This window comes from Sinohyriopsis cumingii, chromosome 1 (genome assembly GCF_028554795.1).
Source record: "Sinohyriopsis cumingii isolate HCF-2022 chromosome 1, ASM2855479v2, whole genome shotgun sequence".
Taxonomy (NCBI): domain Eukaryota; kingdom Metazoa; phylum Mollusca; class Bivalvia; order Unionida; family Unionidae; genus Sinohyriopsis; species Sinohyriopsis cumingii.
In genome coordinates this window covers 188,081,309-188,097,748 of record NC_142961.1, presented here as the reverse complement: position 1 = coordinate 188,097,748, position 16,440 = coordinate 188,081,309, and the positions used below count along the sequence as shown (strand labels likewise).

The 16,440-nt window shown below is 37.4% G+C and overlaps 1 protein-coding gene across 3 annotated transcripts in view; it reads right to left on the bottom strand.

The window, feature by feature from the left end:
- The window catches only part of LOC149808549 (uncharacterized), a 99,421-nt gene extending 83,296 nt beyond the window's left edge, over positions 1-16,125 (bottom strand). For 2 of the 3 annotated variants that reach the window (XM_089978870.1, XM_089978883.1), the window contains exons 1-2: positions 16,013-16,125; positions 5,170-5,416 (exon numbers count right to left, since the gene is read on the bottom strand). The gene's annotated coding sequence lies outside the window, so the exon portion shown is untranslated. Of the gene's footprint in view, positions 1-5,169; positions 5,417-10,616; positions 10,759-16,012 lie in introns of all 3 variants that reach the window. The other variant, XM_089978877.1, reaches the window with a different exon arrangement.
- Positions 16,126-16,440: the final 315 nt, after the last annotated feature.

Here is a 16,440-nt window from a genome sequence, read left to right as displayed (position 1 = left end):
TCCTGAAAGTCGAAAGGGTCGGAGTCATGGACCTGGTACCAAGCGTAGAAAGCTTCTCGTTGTTCGGTACGCATGTTGACGGGGTCGTGATAGTGAGCCTCAGGCAAATGGGGTAGAACGGCATGTTGACTGGCCTCTGTATTGAAAAAGTGTGGAAAATACCCTTTAGCTATTTGTGTCATTCCAAACGTTTTAGGCATTCGACTCAAAGGCATGGCTAAATAGCTCATCGAATCTTTAAACTGTACTTGTCCCACTTGCATGAAAATGATTTTGGCTCCGTTCAAAGTCACTTTAGGACGCTGGGTGCCTTGTTCCTTATAGTATCTCAAAAGAAACTGTCCATCGTATCCGGAGAAATTGTGAGTCATCACCGTGGCATGACGATGACAATCTCCGTAACGTTCGATGTCCTCTTGTCTCCACGTCTTGTCGATGGGGTCTAAGACCCATCGGGCGATATCGGCTAGCGTGTTCGGTCCCCGAAATATTTTTTCATGCCCTCCAGGAATCTTGCTGCAGTGAGGGCAATGACTGAAAATAGGTTCTTGAATGCACTTCTCGCACGCTCGATGAGCCACGCAGAAATTAGGAATGTGAATGCCGGTCTCTTGCATGCATTCGAAATCGAAAAAGATGAAATCGCCTTTCTTCTTGTGTCCATCCTCTTTCTTTGGCTGGGGTTGGTATTTTTGCACGTAGCATTGATGTTCCAAGTCCATGATGTGGTGACAAATGTGACGTTTTTTCTTTCCTCGACATACGTGTACCTTGGTATTATTGGTAAGTATGCCTTGTCCACACGTAGGGCACAATCTCAGCAGTTGACAAGCACATTTCTTCTGTGAACCTTGTATCTTCAAATGTTGTTGGTAACAGGCTGAACTGACAAAAGTGCGCAGACAAGTAGAGCAATGCACTCGTTCTTGTCCTGCGCTCAGACAGGGTGGAGAGGCCAAACATCTTGAGCATTTCGATCCACAATGTTTGTGTTGCTCTCGATTATTATAACCATAGTCACATTTCTCACAGTAATGATCGTATCCCAGGAATGCGGTGATACTGGTAATGGTATCGAAATGGTCATCGTGATGATAGAGGTGAATGTATTTTCCATCTTTAAAGTCTTGACCTCGAAACAACAGAGGCCCACGCACTTCTTGAGGGTGCACTTTCAAGGTGTAGTGTAGAGCTAAGACATCTTGCAATGTTTGCATTTCAGGAATGCCACAGGGTGTGTCTTTGGACAGGCCAGCTTGTTGTAACAGGAGTTCTGCTTCACTTCGTTGTTTGGCTCGGTCCGATTTTTGAATAGTTTTCCAGGCTCTTTTCCATTCTGCCGTGTGGTTCTTGTTGGCATAGGTTCGTCCCACCACAATAGCCCTGGCTAAACACATCTGGTCCTGAGGGTTGTGAATTTGGACGAGGCTACGCTTAATGCTGCGAAGGTCGTTCATCAATAGGACCTTTTTGCGTCCGGTCCCTTGAGGAGGAGAGACGTGGGTCATAAACAGTGTGGCTTTTCCGTCGGTGATGTCAAACTGGTCGTTGGATTGTTGTACGTGTTGAATTTTGTCCATCACTTTGGAAGGGGTCAATTCTGCAGGGCTACTAAACTCGATCCAAACAGGGGATTTCAAGCCGTCGTGTTGTATGGAAAGTCTCAAGCGATCTTCTTCTTTGGCTTGACATTGTCGCTTGAGTGTGGTGAGCAAAGAATCCCACATCTCGGTGATGAACCCTTTTGCTTTCTCTAACGGTACGTCGGACTTGAAATTTTTAAACTTCACCCTGTACGTGTAAGCTGTGGTTCTAAATTTTCTAGAGAAGCGCTTTTCCGTCTCTCGAATGGAATAGTACTTTTCAGGGTTGACTAATGGTGGTGAACTTTGTTTAGAGGGCTTGGATTCTGGTTCACTCATGTCCTCTTCAAAATCACTGGCATGAATTTGTGCCAAGACTTCAGCCCTGGTACGAGGCGATAGATCACGTTTCTGCCTCTTACTTTCTTCTTCTTTCTTCTCAGATGAATTGGATCGTTTCATCTTGATAGCAAAACGTCAAATGACTAAAGTTTAAACAGCATGGACTAATTTATAATCATAGCAGACCAGAGTATATAAAGGGTATGTGTTTTGTCCTTTCACTATTCATTTCACTCTCAAACCGTGCACAACGATGGAAGAGACTAGACAGATCGAACGTTTCATCAGAGCTTTGCGAGGGGTCATTAGAAAATTCTCTTCAGACCAGCCGAGGGACTACTCTGCTTCCTTTCGAGATAAAGTCAAGATACTTGCTATATCTGTCAGAAGAAAGGGCATTGGTCTTCAGAGTGTCCAGACCGTCAAAAAAGAAACAAAGGGGTTAGAAAAGACAAAAGTCAAGATACCTGTTATTATTGTCAAGAAAAAGGACATTGGTCTCCATATTGCCCCAAAAAGAAACAAGAGGAGTCAGAAGAAGAGAGGGATTCTTCAGAGGAAGAGGAAGAAGAAGAGGAGGAAGAAAGCAGACAGATGAAGAAAAAGAAACAGGAAAAGAAAAGAAGAAGGGAAGAAAGTGAGAAGGAGGAATCGGAGGAAAAGACTGTGACGGTGAAAAAATTCAAAAAACAGAGAGAGTGAAAAAGATGAGACAGAAGAAGTGTATGAACTTTTTAAAGTGCTCTGTTGTGAATTGGATTGTAAATATTGATAAAAGAACAAATTAGGTATGAAAAGGTAAGTGTCTTTGGGTTTTGATTTTAAAATAAGAACCTACACTTGCACACTCATACACACGTACTATAGAGATAAAATGGTTTTTTTTAGTTTGAATGGGATGTTGGCAATTGAAAGTCTATATCTTTTCGATAGACGTGGGTGGCCCTGAAAAGGGCCTTTTTCTTGGTGTAGGGGTGAGTTTAAGCAATCAACGTTTACTGCCTTAAGCCTTTGCCACGGCCAAGGCCTACTTCTGGACTGCGTACTTTTGATGATGATGATGATTTGGTTGAGATCACTAAGGGTGGCACAGTAGGCTTAGTCACAGGGTTGGAGTGTTTAGCTCGGGAAGGTCGTATTCTCTTCGGTCGTAATAAAGAAGTCTGATACATTTGTTTCAGACTTCTTAACTCCGCTAAATGTCTAACAGTACCGTGACCGTTTGATTTTCACATCCTTGTTTCTTTGCTGCTGCTTCTTCTTCTTCTTGTTTTTTTCTTACCTCTTCTTCTTGCTGCTGTTGCTGTAGGAGAAAAGCTTGTTCCGCTTCCTTTTGCTGGTGTATAAATTTCTCCAATTCGTCTTTCTGTCTCTGTCTAAAATTCTCCACGTGCAGTAATGAAGAAGAAGGTGACGAAGGTTCCGGAACAAATTCTTGCGAGGTAAGAAAATCCAGAAAATCCCAATTCTCCTCTTCTGAAAGTAAGTCCGGGTTCCCTTGGGTGGTCTCCACGGTTGGTGCACCCCAATTTATCGTTTTCTGAGTTTCCGTCATATTGAAAAAACTGTCGCATGAATTGACTGCGCACAGGCGCTAGCGAATCTATATAGACCACGTGACGTCACAGACTGCTCTCTTCGGATTAGATGTGGGCTGACTGAATTTTGTAACACGTGTTTGGATTGGTCAACGAACTCAATCCGTTTCAATCCTTCGTCTCCCTATAAATAAGTGCCGTTTGCTGCATTCCTTTACCTGTTCTCGGCGCCTCAACATGTGGACCGACGTGCAATCTTCCACGCTTGTATCATCCATGATGTTCCGGACGGACATACCAATGTATGTCCGATCCAAGTGGACAGTTGTCCATAGGACCGACACCAGCCTATGGGTACGAAGAGTCTATGTGGAGAGGCAAGGATGCCTCAAGAGAGTACTAATCTACGGCCCTACAGTTAGGCGAAGCTTAAGAAGAAGAAGATGTCACAGATGCCCTTTATGTTAAGGGTATATTAACATAAACACATAGGCCCTTTTCAGGGCCACTCCAATATCTCGAAAAGACCTTGACTTTCAATTGCCTACCCCCCCTTTTTTTTAAAAAAAAAAGTAAAAAAAAAGAGACCCCTCCCTGTTTCAATTTTCGCCTGTTCCATTTCCATAGACCCATCAGGTCGGGACCTTATTAAAATAGGGTCCCGAACCTGTTCCATTTCCCTTTGTCGCTCAACAGTCCCAAAATATATTCCCCATGTTAAATTCCCATTGTCGCTCAACAGTCCCACGATTTATTCCCCATGTTAAATTCCCATTGTCGCCAGGGTACAAACTTTTTTCTCCTATGTTAAATTTTCCATTGTCGCCAGGGTACAACACCCTATTTTAACATTAAAGTCCCCTTGTCGCTAGGGTATCCCACCTTACTACTGATACATATATATCAGCTGGAACAGTGATACGTCCCCAGAAATTTCAAGTATGCGGCCCTTACTTGCTTGTTTACTAAATCCTATGCCTCGAACATTTAATATAAATATTACTTTATTATTATGCGCAAACATTATTAATTATTTAATAATAATAATAATAATAATAATAATAATAATAATAATGTTGACTTAGTACAGCGCCTAATGTTTAGAAGCTCACAGCTCATTTTAATATTAGATAACACATACAACTTATACAAAGAGAAGACTTAAACAACACCGTGAAATTACAAAACAAAAACAAGCTGACAATAATGAAGGAAGTAAACATTATTAAGTCTTTGCTACTGTAGTAGAAATATGCGAGTTTTAAAAGCGCTCTTGAATGAGATCACAGTGTCATTGTGTCATGATCAATAAGCAATTCATTCGTTCCACGTAGATGGTATTGATATGCAATCGAACGTTGTCCGTATAACTTTGTTTTTATCAGTAAGAACAATGGGAATACGAGTGTCGGAAGAGGAGGATAGATTTCTAGATGGGGTGTAAACATGGGTACAGTCAGATAGGTATAATGGACTGCAGCCAGTCAACGAAACGTAGCATAGTGAATAGATATTGTGTTTTATACTGGTTGTCATTGAAGGTGACAGAACAGGAAGAGCTGTTGTTTTTTTTAACCTTTTAAAGTTTCTATAGTACTTACCGAGACGTACCAGATATAACTGAATTACAATAGTCCAGACTTGAGAGTGACACGTAGATTCCGTTCTGACTATGTACATGTAATGTAGGTATAGCCGATACTTACTGTTTGAGGTAAATGATGTCAATGAGAATGTCTTTGCGTGGTGATCAGGATGGCTTCATTTTTATCATCATTCATCTGCAGCTTGTTGTATTATGTCGTCAATGACTTCACATTGGAAATGAAATGTTTCTACGCCTTGGATTGTAGCGTCAGCTTAGTTGGGCAGCTAATCTTGCATCTTTCAATGTCATCAGCGTACAATTGGTGAGACACCGGATGTCGATCAATGATACATGAGAGCGGCTGCCTATATAGAATGAACAGAACATTGTTGACAGCAAAGACTTGTGAAACACATAAACATGTATCATCTGGGCTGAGATATTTTCCATTTATGGAAACAATTGCATCCTGTTGACTAAGTCTGACTTTAACCATAATAAGGCTGTATCATGAACACCAAATACATGCTGGGTACGGTGAAGTAATATATCATTGTCTATTGTATCAAATATCGTAGAAATGTCAAAGTGGGTGAGGACTGTAATCGTTCCACTATCCAAAGCAGAGAGAACTACTTTCAGAAGAAGAGTTTCAATGCTATGGCGAGGGCGATCTGCTAAAAAGACTGTTTGAATTTAGCTCATCTGAAGTCTTGACAATATAGGCACATGCTGCAGGTTTATATAATATTTAAAAAAACAGGTAAAAAATTCCCCATTGGGTCAATAACAAATGTAAGATGGACGACAGACAATAGATGCCGAATTGTACAAACTCTGTTTGGTCTTAGATTAAAACACTAAAATGAAAGCACAAAAGTAACAATCATAACCGATGACTAACAGTATGATGGTGTGTCGCTTGTAAGTATCAAGGTACATAATTTCTCAATCCATTCGCATATGGTGATTCATTTTGAAGATCATACATTATCATACAACATACATCATTAAAATATATTTTTCACCAGAAACTTGAATCAGCCAACACAGTCGTTAATGCATAACACGTCATAATAGCGATTAATACCGCATAACACGTCATAATAGTTATACGTTACTGCATTTGTATGGGGAAAATATGAACGAGTTTTGGGATGGAATACTGCACGAACTTGTGAGTGCATTATATCCTTCCGACAAAATGAGTTCATATTTTCCCATACAAATGCAGTAACCTTTTTATTATATGCTCATTTTTTTTTATTCTACCTAAGGTTTAATTATATAAACAAAATACACTACAAGAAACAACGTAAATGAATGAATGCCGTATTCCAAACTAAATACACAAGCGCAGATTTGTCATTACACAATGACATCATTATTAATGCGCACATAACTCCGCCCAGATAAATTTGAACTGAGTCGCGCGCTCGACATAACTTTCTAAAGAAAATGGCGTGTCTAGTTAAAATTGAAATTTACAATCATATTGTGAATGAATGCGCATTGCAACAACTTTTCCATTTGATCTGGAATGAATATAGTTTGGTATTTTGTTTCGATTCGACGAAAGTTTGTGATTTTGGACTGGATTTATCTGTGGAAATTATACATGAAATACATCGGATTGAAGTGGCGCATGGAGAAGCGTGTTTACGTCTGCAAATGTGTTTCTCTTTCTGTCACTGAATGTGTGAAATCATAACGTGGGAAAATATGAAGTCTTTCAATTGCAATTATCAAAAAGACGCTATGGAATGTAATGCTTATTTCATTTTGAGTGCTGTAAGGAGGATGCGGTTGCACTTATCATCAAAATTACAGCACAATTTCGAAATGTGTAATCCAGATTGAAAACCTATGACATGGCTCATGTAATTTGGATTTGCAGAATTAAGAAAAAACATTTTGAGGAAATTCAGGATGTAAAACTGTAAGTATATTTTATTTTGCCATTTTTATCACCAGATAAAGAAGACAGTATATGCCTTGTCACTTGTATGTTATTTGTAAGTACCTAATCTTCCGTCTTTTATATAATGTAGCTAGCCTAAATCCGTAACATTGTATCAACGCGGAATGTGCCAGAACAGCTGGGTTTTTTTCGCAGTCCACGAAACATGTTTTAGTTCATTCAGAAACAAATTTAAACAACCACAACGTAAAGAGCCTCTTACGCGAGTGTATATGATTTGTTTACAAATCAAAAGTGCTGGCGTCTGCGTCATTGTTTGTTTACAATAGAAAGTAGTTCCTTTATTCACGTGAATGCTATATGTGTATTGTCGCGCGCGTTCAGTATCGGGGAATATTGAACGATTCTGACAATGTAAAGTTAACGGGGAAAAAATGAGCATATAATAATAATTAATACCGCATAACACGTCATAATAGCGATTAATATCGCATAACAATTCATAATAGCGATTAATACATGAGAAAAGTTTCGTCAAAATAAATCTTATTATTAATGGCTACATATTAGAAAAGAACATGTTACGTTAAGATAAAAAACAATTTTCTGTTTTATTGTGACCTTATGTTTTCAGCACGGAAATGGCAAATGGTTTGGGATAGACATGTGATTATTTTCCGAAATAACGTGTCATCAGGGATCTCATTACATGTAAGATGTCAAGTTATCTCTCATTACATGTAACACGTTAAGTTAATTCTCATTACATATCACAGGGACTGACTGGGGATCCAACTAGGAAACCCTCCTCACGATATATAAAAGCCTAATTAGATCAAAACTGGATTACGGTTGCCAAGCATATAACTCGGCTAAGCAGCCTGTACTACAAAAACTTGACACTATCCAGAGAAAAGCCTTGCTATTATGCACAGGAACACTCCCCTCAACATCATTAGAAGAACTACAAACACTAACAGGAGAACTACCCTTAAAATTACGTAGGAAAGAACTGCCCCTCCGATACTCCATTCGATTAGATACCCACCCAGACAACCATCCCACCAATATAGCTATAAATAAGTGTAAAGTTGTCTTCAAACCCAAAATCATACCTATCACACCAAGTGGCAAAGTAATCCTTGAACTAAGAGAAAAGATACCTCTACTAAAAAAACAGGTAACAAACAATACAGACCAGAACAAATCACCATGGTTACAAAAACCACCAAGGATTAATATTGAAGCTTCCAAATTAGGCAATAAAGAAGGACAAGAAAACTTACTAAAACCTGTACTGGTAAACGAAATCAACCAAAAATACCCGGACTATGTTAAAATATATACCGATGGATCAAAAACAAACAACCCACCAAGAACAGCAGCAGCAATAGTCATCCCTGAATTCAATATACAAACGGGATCCAGATTACCTGACTATTGCTCCATTTACACCACTGAATTCTGGGCTATACTTGAATCACTACAATGGATCAAAGACAACCAAATACCTAAAAGCAGTCATTATAAGCGACTCCCTAAGCGTTATCAAATCGATCCAAAATCGCAATACACACTGTAGGGAACAATTCCTCGACAGAGCATGCCAATTAATCGACGATATCACCACAGCACATCAATTAGTCGAGCTCATGTGGATACCGTTGCACATTGGAATCTCTGGCAACGAAACAGCAGACAAAGTGGCAAAAACCAAACTAGGAGATCAAAACTCTATCAAACTTAACTATAGCTCTACAGAAGCACTAAGCTTCGCACAAACATATATAGACCAAACATGGCAAGATGTTTCGAACTCCTCCACAAAAGGTAAAAAGCACCATGAAACCCCCAAAAACGTAGATAGGAACATACAGCTACCTAAGGGTACCTATTTAGAACAGAAAACCATAAACAGGATAATAACTGGAAAAACTAAACTAGCAAGCAGTTTTGGAAGGTTTATAGGACCCAAACCAGCAACCATTAACTGCTTTAACTGCCACACCACCGAAGATCTACACCACGTATTCAATATATGTCCAAAATATCAACCCGCTCGGAAAATATTTTTTATGAAAGAATTTCTTCATCAGGTTTTACGTGAAGATTTGCTTCGTAAACTCTAAGTCAATCCGTTTCTCAATTCCGAGAGAGAGAGAGAGGAGAAAGGAAGTTCAAGTCATTTGACGTAAGTGTCACTCGATGATGAAGACGTGACTACATTCTTGGGGAATTGAAGGTACTCGGGATCGAGCTGCAAAGACAAAGCCTGTTTGAGCTTCTGGCCAGCAAAACTTTATTGAAATACTCAACATATAAACTTACATTTCAATATCAAACTACAACAAGCTCAATTTTCGGATATAAGAAATACATATAAAACTACGATATTTTTTCACTTACCAACATCATACTTGTACAACAACTGCCGTTTTAGAATGTAATACAGATAATTAAATATCGAATAAATTCACGATAGCAAAAGGAATCTAAAATTCAATATTTCAGACTAATACCGTAATTGAAATATATTTTACTGAATTTATTCTAAAAAGTCAACATACAAACTCTATTATTCAAAGAGTATTTTATTTCTAAATTAACTATTACTGAGTATGAAGTTGGTAGCGAACGTTGCTTTTACTATAATCAATAATATAGTTATAAGTAAATATAAGTTATTCAAACAATTTCTAATACATTATGTTAAATAATAGTAAAGAAATATTAAAATGATATAATGTTTAAACATACTGATGTTAGGTTAACATCTTAACACTAAAAGTTCTTATAACACTAAAAAGTCTTATACTATGAAAAACTGTACATAGACGGTTATCTTACCTGCAAAGACAAAGCCTGTTTGAGCTTCGGGCCAGCAAAACTGATGTCGGCCCGTGGCTAGGGTTTTTATACCAGTTTCTTAAGACAAAGCCAAATATGGCGCGCTCCTAGCTCCTTGCGAAGGCCAGAATCTCAAAGTGAGGCTTCGTAGTCTTTTACAGATTATTGTCTAGGTCTATGTACATTATTACGTGAGTACTTCTGCAAGATCAGCACATTTGCCCTCCATAGGAATCTTAGGAATCTGTCTAGCTCGCTATTTTCATAACCTGATGAATGCACTCTTTTTGTGCTGAGTCAGAGATACAAGTAATGTTTTGTATAAGACGGTTCGTACTTGATCATAATAGCGTAATCATTGTTGAATAGTAGTATATAATTGTAAATGGATTCAATCTCAATATATTTTAGTAGAAAACTGCTTCCAATATGATTTATCAATTTACTTCTAATATAATTTAATCAAAACTTACTCTTGATACAATTTAGAGGAATTTTTCAATCTTGTTACTTGTACTAAAAAATTCTGTCCTAATATATTTATCAAAAACCAAAAAGAGATTGGATCACCACACACATACCCAGAGTTACTTATGAACTCTAATAAAAATAAACAATCAGCATATAAAAATATAAATCAATTCATAGACTCAGCAGGACTTAGGAACAAAATATAATTACTATCCCCACAAAACCAAAAGACCCAGTAACTAGCTAAATAAATTTAGACGCCACGACATAAAAACCCATAACATATCATTCAATTTTATAAAAGTATTAATAAATAATTCACTTACGAAGCACCTTTAAAAAAAACTAAGGAAACCGCAAAATCGCATGTCCTACATGTCCTTAACGAACCGAGTAATCAGCTAGGATTCCTGTCCTAGATGTCCTTAACGAACCGTGTAATCGGCTAGGACTCCGGTCTCTTGCTAACTAAAGTATAAATAACATTCAATCTCTAAAAACATCAATTAATAAATAACTTAAAGAGGTAATATCTAAAAACTTATAAATAACATAACGTAGGAAACACACCCTAAACAGCTCGACTAGTAATCCCATAATAACCTTGAAAATCTCTCTTCATACATGATATCTACTAAGAACCTCTATAAACAGCATAGAACATCCCCCCTCCTTTTAGAACATTTTGAAGAAGAAAAAAAAATCTCAAAAAAAAAAAAACCCACCAGGCAAATGCAACAAGAAACCAGCGATGTAAAGCAAGCAGGACCGTTCCCGAGCTCTCCTTCCCACTAATGACAGCCAAACATTCAACTGTAGGGACCTTTATGGACCCACAGATTGAGGCCAAACTATCAGGGTTCCTTGAATCCATAAAAGCCTGGGGGAGGTGGCACCATCCCCTTCCCCAGGAACAACTAGCAGGCTGCGGTGCAGTCAGAAAAAAGTGGCACATGCACAATTGTGCGAACGCTACTATAATTAAACTCAACAACAACATGTAAGACGTCAAGTTATCTTCATATGATTTAAGACCTCAAGCTATTTCTCACTACGTATGGGCAGTGCAGCATTTCGATACCTTCAGAAAAGATAAGTAAAGGTTAGTTAAATTGAAAAGATCCGATATTAGAAAAACAATTTGTGCAGAGCTACAGTTCTCCTCAATGCAACACAGAAATATACACTGACAGTTATATAAAACTTTTTTTGATCTGAAGTAGGCACGAGAACTAGGTCACGTTAAGCTAGAATTAAATAACGATGCTAATTTTTCAAAATGCACGAAAATATCAAAATTAATCACTCTACAAGCAACAATTACGGAGACTTTTGGATAAGAAATGATTTATTGTATTCTACATACATAACCATATTAAAGACACTGGGTCTGAACGCATCCTCAGGGGCTAAGTCGATTCAGATAATGTCGGAACGACTCACTATTATGGGCAGGCCCATCAGAGGTTAAGAGAAACCCGTGCCACTTCGACAGTTTGAGGCCACTAGGCCCTAGTTAAAACGAAATTTGGAAACAAATGTTAAAACCAGCCCATATAATTTACTATATAACGATTTTAGAAACAACTAAATAAACAACGAAATATATTTATTATTGTCAGAATTTCGAGGCTCCTTAGGAGTTAGGACCCCCCCCCCCCCTCCCGAACACGCCCCTCTCTGACTGGGCCTGGTAATGGGAACTCTTTTGTTTGCTGATTGTGAAATTAGACTATTTTAACACTGTTCCAAGTAGCCCAATACATCCTATTACCGCGTAACTGGTTCAAAAACATGTCCAAACAATTGAGTATACTTATATGTTTTCATTGTTATCTTAATGCAGCAGTAATTAACGTGGTTGTCTATTGTTCACGGTAAATAATTTTCATTTCCGTTCAACATGTTCGTCAAAGTGCTGAGTGATTCAACATGACCGTTAAAGCGAGGAGCTCTAAGTGAAGGTCATATCACCAAGCAATTGTAAAATTCAGCGATGGTCGGTAGTATTGTATCCAAATAAAACAAAAGTAGTTCGGGGAATGTAATGTAAAGTCAATACATTTAACAAAAACGTTCCAATTTAAATGTATAAATTTAATTAATATCTTTGTATGGCTGAGTTGTAGTAGACCCATTAAATAATTATGATTTATTATACTCTTATATAATTATATCGCATGGTATATGAATAGGTAATCCCAAAGCAGCTTTAATGATTCTGAGAGAATGCGAGGGTCCATTAACTTGCCTTTATACTACTGATCTAAGAATCCCACATTGAAACGAAACTCACGAATCTAACGACTCACCCTTTATTAGAATTCTAGAAACACAACATTAAAATCTCATCCTCCCGCGTATAATTCAAGATATAAAGTTGCAGAACTCGAAATATGAAATGTTAGTTTCAACACCAATTATTTGACTCAATACGTGAAATTGGGCTTATCGACATATGCAATTGAAACTTCAACTGCAGCTGTCTAACTGAACCATTTTTTGTCCCTTACGAGTCTCATACACGCTGATTGTATTGTTCAAATTGTGAAGCACCTGTTTGTTGATATTGTAAAAGATACACAGATGGGACTGTGCCATCAATGTGTCTTTATCACGTACTTAAATGTGTACAGGTAAGGCAGATATAAAATATTTGTATACTTCTATGAACATAGTATTTCTTTCAACTGGTAAACCTGATGACTATGTGAAGTTCCTGATAATGTGCTTCCATACAGGCTATTCGAATGAGACTCATGATGACAGCGGTTTTCAGAAATTTTTAAAAGCCGTGGCAATAGGCCAATATGATTTAAATCAGATTACCACTGTTCTAAGTGAAGATCTGACAGTGATTACCTTAGGGTAATGTTCTGTTGACCTATGATATGACCATAATCGCTAATTTTATCAGCCAATCAGACAAAGTATTAGATCCTCGCGTTCGGGAGACTGACCAGTGTGGTTGAAGAGCATAACGAATTTATTCACTTTAAGATTTTGAAAGCTGTATAGGTCACTACAACATGACCCCTAAGGGTCGCTGTCAGACCTGCACGTAGGACAGTAGAGATTGTAATCAGAATGGATAATAGGCATGACGTTGTACAAGAACGTCCCAGTATGACACATGAAGAGTGTGCTTAATTACGTCAAACTTTCTATGTCGATCATCATAATCAACATCCAGCATCTTCTTATGATACATTTTTCTCGAACTCCTCATCCACCTCTGACAGCAATTTCATTTGATTTGGACATGATTTACAAGAAGGACTGTGATATTAATTTCACTCCTAGGAAAAACTATTTGTCTTTATTTAAACAGATCCTGGTGTTTGTGATATGTATTAGTGTTTGCATAGGTACCCACGTGTATGTTTATTATGGCTACACTAATTATCGAATCCTTTTTTTATTCCTATGGATGTACAAAAATGTTTAGATTAAAAAGAAAAAAGTGGCTTCCTATGAACAACGCTAAAGCTTGGCCATATGAGTGTTCTTATGACTTTGAATACCTTAGGTTGACTAAATAAGTGTTATTGTTATGCAGACCCTATTAAGTCATAAATTAACTCCTATTAAGTCATAAGTTAACTCATGTTAAGTCATAAATGTCCCCGCTGATCTATCCTCTTTGTTTTTGATTTTATTTCTGTATCTGAGATGTTGTGTATCATATAACCACTAGATGCCTTGTTCGATAGATGGCATCATAAAGTATTACTCTGTTACGGTAAGGTCAAAACTGTATCTGAGATGTTGTGTATCTTATAACCACTAGATGCCTTGTTCGATAGATGGCATCATAAATTATTACTCTGTTACGGTAAGGTCAAAACTGTATCTGAGATGTTGTGTATCATATAACCACTAGATGCCTTGTTCGATAGATGGCATCATAAAGTATTACTCTGTTGCGGTAAGGTCAAAACTGTCTGAATGAACCTGTTAGTTCTATAATACTCTAAGTGTCAAACTGTGTTGTGTCTAAACAATCCAGATTAAATATACCCAATTTATGTGCACACAGGCTTCTATCGCCTTATTCATTCATTTATACGTTCATTTAAGCAACTGTGCATTGTATATGAATTACGTCTTATACTGACTATGTACTTCTTTGCATAGATCAAAACATCAATACATTTATATTCTTGTTCTGTTATGTAAAGCATTGCCAACACGTTTGCAGACAGCTATTCATATTGTTCCTCAGATGAAGGTCAGTAAATTCTGTTTGATGTAAGATTAATTGTTATCACTGCATAAGGAAAATGTGGCCTTTGTACAGCAATAAATTGTTTGTGACCTAGCTGCAAATAGACTACAGGTTGCATTAGCTTAAATTAAGACAAAATTTCCATCCATATAGGCTACGGGTTGCATTAGCTTAAACTAAGACAAAATTTTCATCCATATAGGCTACGGGTTGCATTAGTTTAAATTAAGACAAAATTTCCATCCATATAGGCTACGGGTTGCATTAGCTTAAATTAAGACAAAATTTCCATCCATATAGGTTACGGGTTGCATTAGCTTAAATTAAGACAAAATTTCCATCCATATAGGCTACGGGTTGCATTAGCTTAAATTAAGAAAAAATGTCCATCCATATAGGCTACGGGTAGCATTAGCTTAAATTAAGACAACATTTCCATCCATATAGGCTACGGGTTGCTTATCTTAAATTAAGACAAAATTTCCATCCATATAGGCTACGGGTTGCATTAGCTTAAATTAAGACAACATTTCCATCCATATAGGCTACGGGTTGCATTAGCTTAAATTAAGACAAAATTTCCATTATGAATTTAATATTATATGTAGTACCAAACATTGATTCTGGTGTAGGTGTTGAATTCATATACATTTTGTCGATAGTTTGACAGATTGGTGACATATGTTATTGAATACAAGAATTTCAAGACCTTGAACTGATTTGATGGATTATTATTTAGCCCAGGACAGCCACGTATTCGGGCAGTGGCTGCCGAAAACCGGCAAGGTGGGGCTCTACAGTTTCGTATTTTAAATAGGGTACGAAAACGAATTTTCCAGGATTTCATTATTAGTTATTTAATTAGAAAATACTTTGCATTATCTTAGGCACTGTTAAAACAACTTTTAGTTCCTTTAAGTGTATGATAGTTTGGTGTAATTTGTGTCATACAGCATGGCCTAGCTTCAGACGAGCATCTATCAAGAAACTGCTAGCTCCACTAGATCATTTTTACTTTCTGAATTTCAAAGTAAATTTAAGAAACAAAAACAAAAACAAAAAAACCCAGCCGTTAACTCCTTTTACTTTCTATATTTTCTGTAGTCCATTCATTGCACTTTCAGAAGTTAGATTTACCTACACTGAAGCAGCCATTTAGGTTAGCTGCATATTAGATCATGTACAATATCCACAAGTACAACATGTAAAGAAATGTCAGCCGCAGTACATTAAGGTAGCATAGAGGTATGCTAACATTCTCATCTTTGTTCATTCATATTAACCAGATTTTCTTCTCATTTCAGCAAATACTCGCTTACGACATTTACATTTTATTTAACCTTGGCATATATTCATATATAGTTATTCAGGCATGTCTGTGGCATGTCTGGGGCAGAATATTTAAAGCTGATTCTCTTCCCATATTGTTATCAACTTTATCTCCACTAAACGTTAAACTTATTTGATTGGATTACAGGTAAAAATAATGCTGACCTTAATCTCGTCATGCTGATTGGATATAGCCTGATCGTCAACTCTGGTTGCCTGTTCGCCATCGCGGATACAATGTCAGTACATTTTAAGTTTTGCTCCCGTCTGCAGTCGCACTTGCACATTGTGTTAGTGGTGAATCATACACACATATATCTGCGAGCTTAGAAACTATGAGTAGTTAAGTGGGGCACATTAGGGACAATGGGACTTAGCATTAAAAAGACCCCTGGGTCAGATTAGGGACAATGGAAATTTAACATGGAGAGAAATCGTGGGTCACTTTAGGGACAATGGGAATTTAACATAGAGTTTGGGTCTGTCTAGGGACAAGGGAAATTAACATGGGGAATAGAGTTTGGGCTTTCGGGATTTTTTTTTTTTTTTAAAAATTTTTTTAAATTTAAATTTAAATTTAAATTTAAATTTTG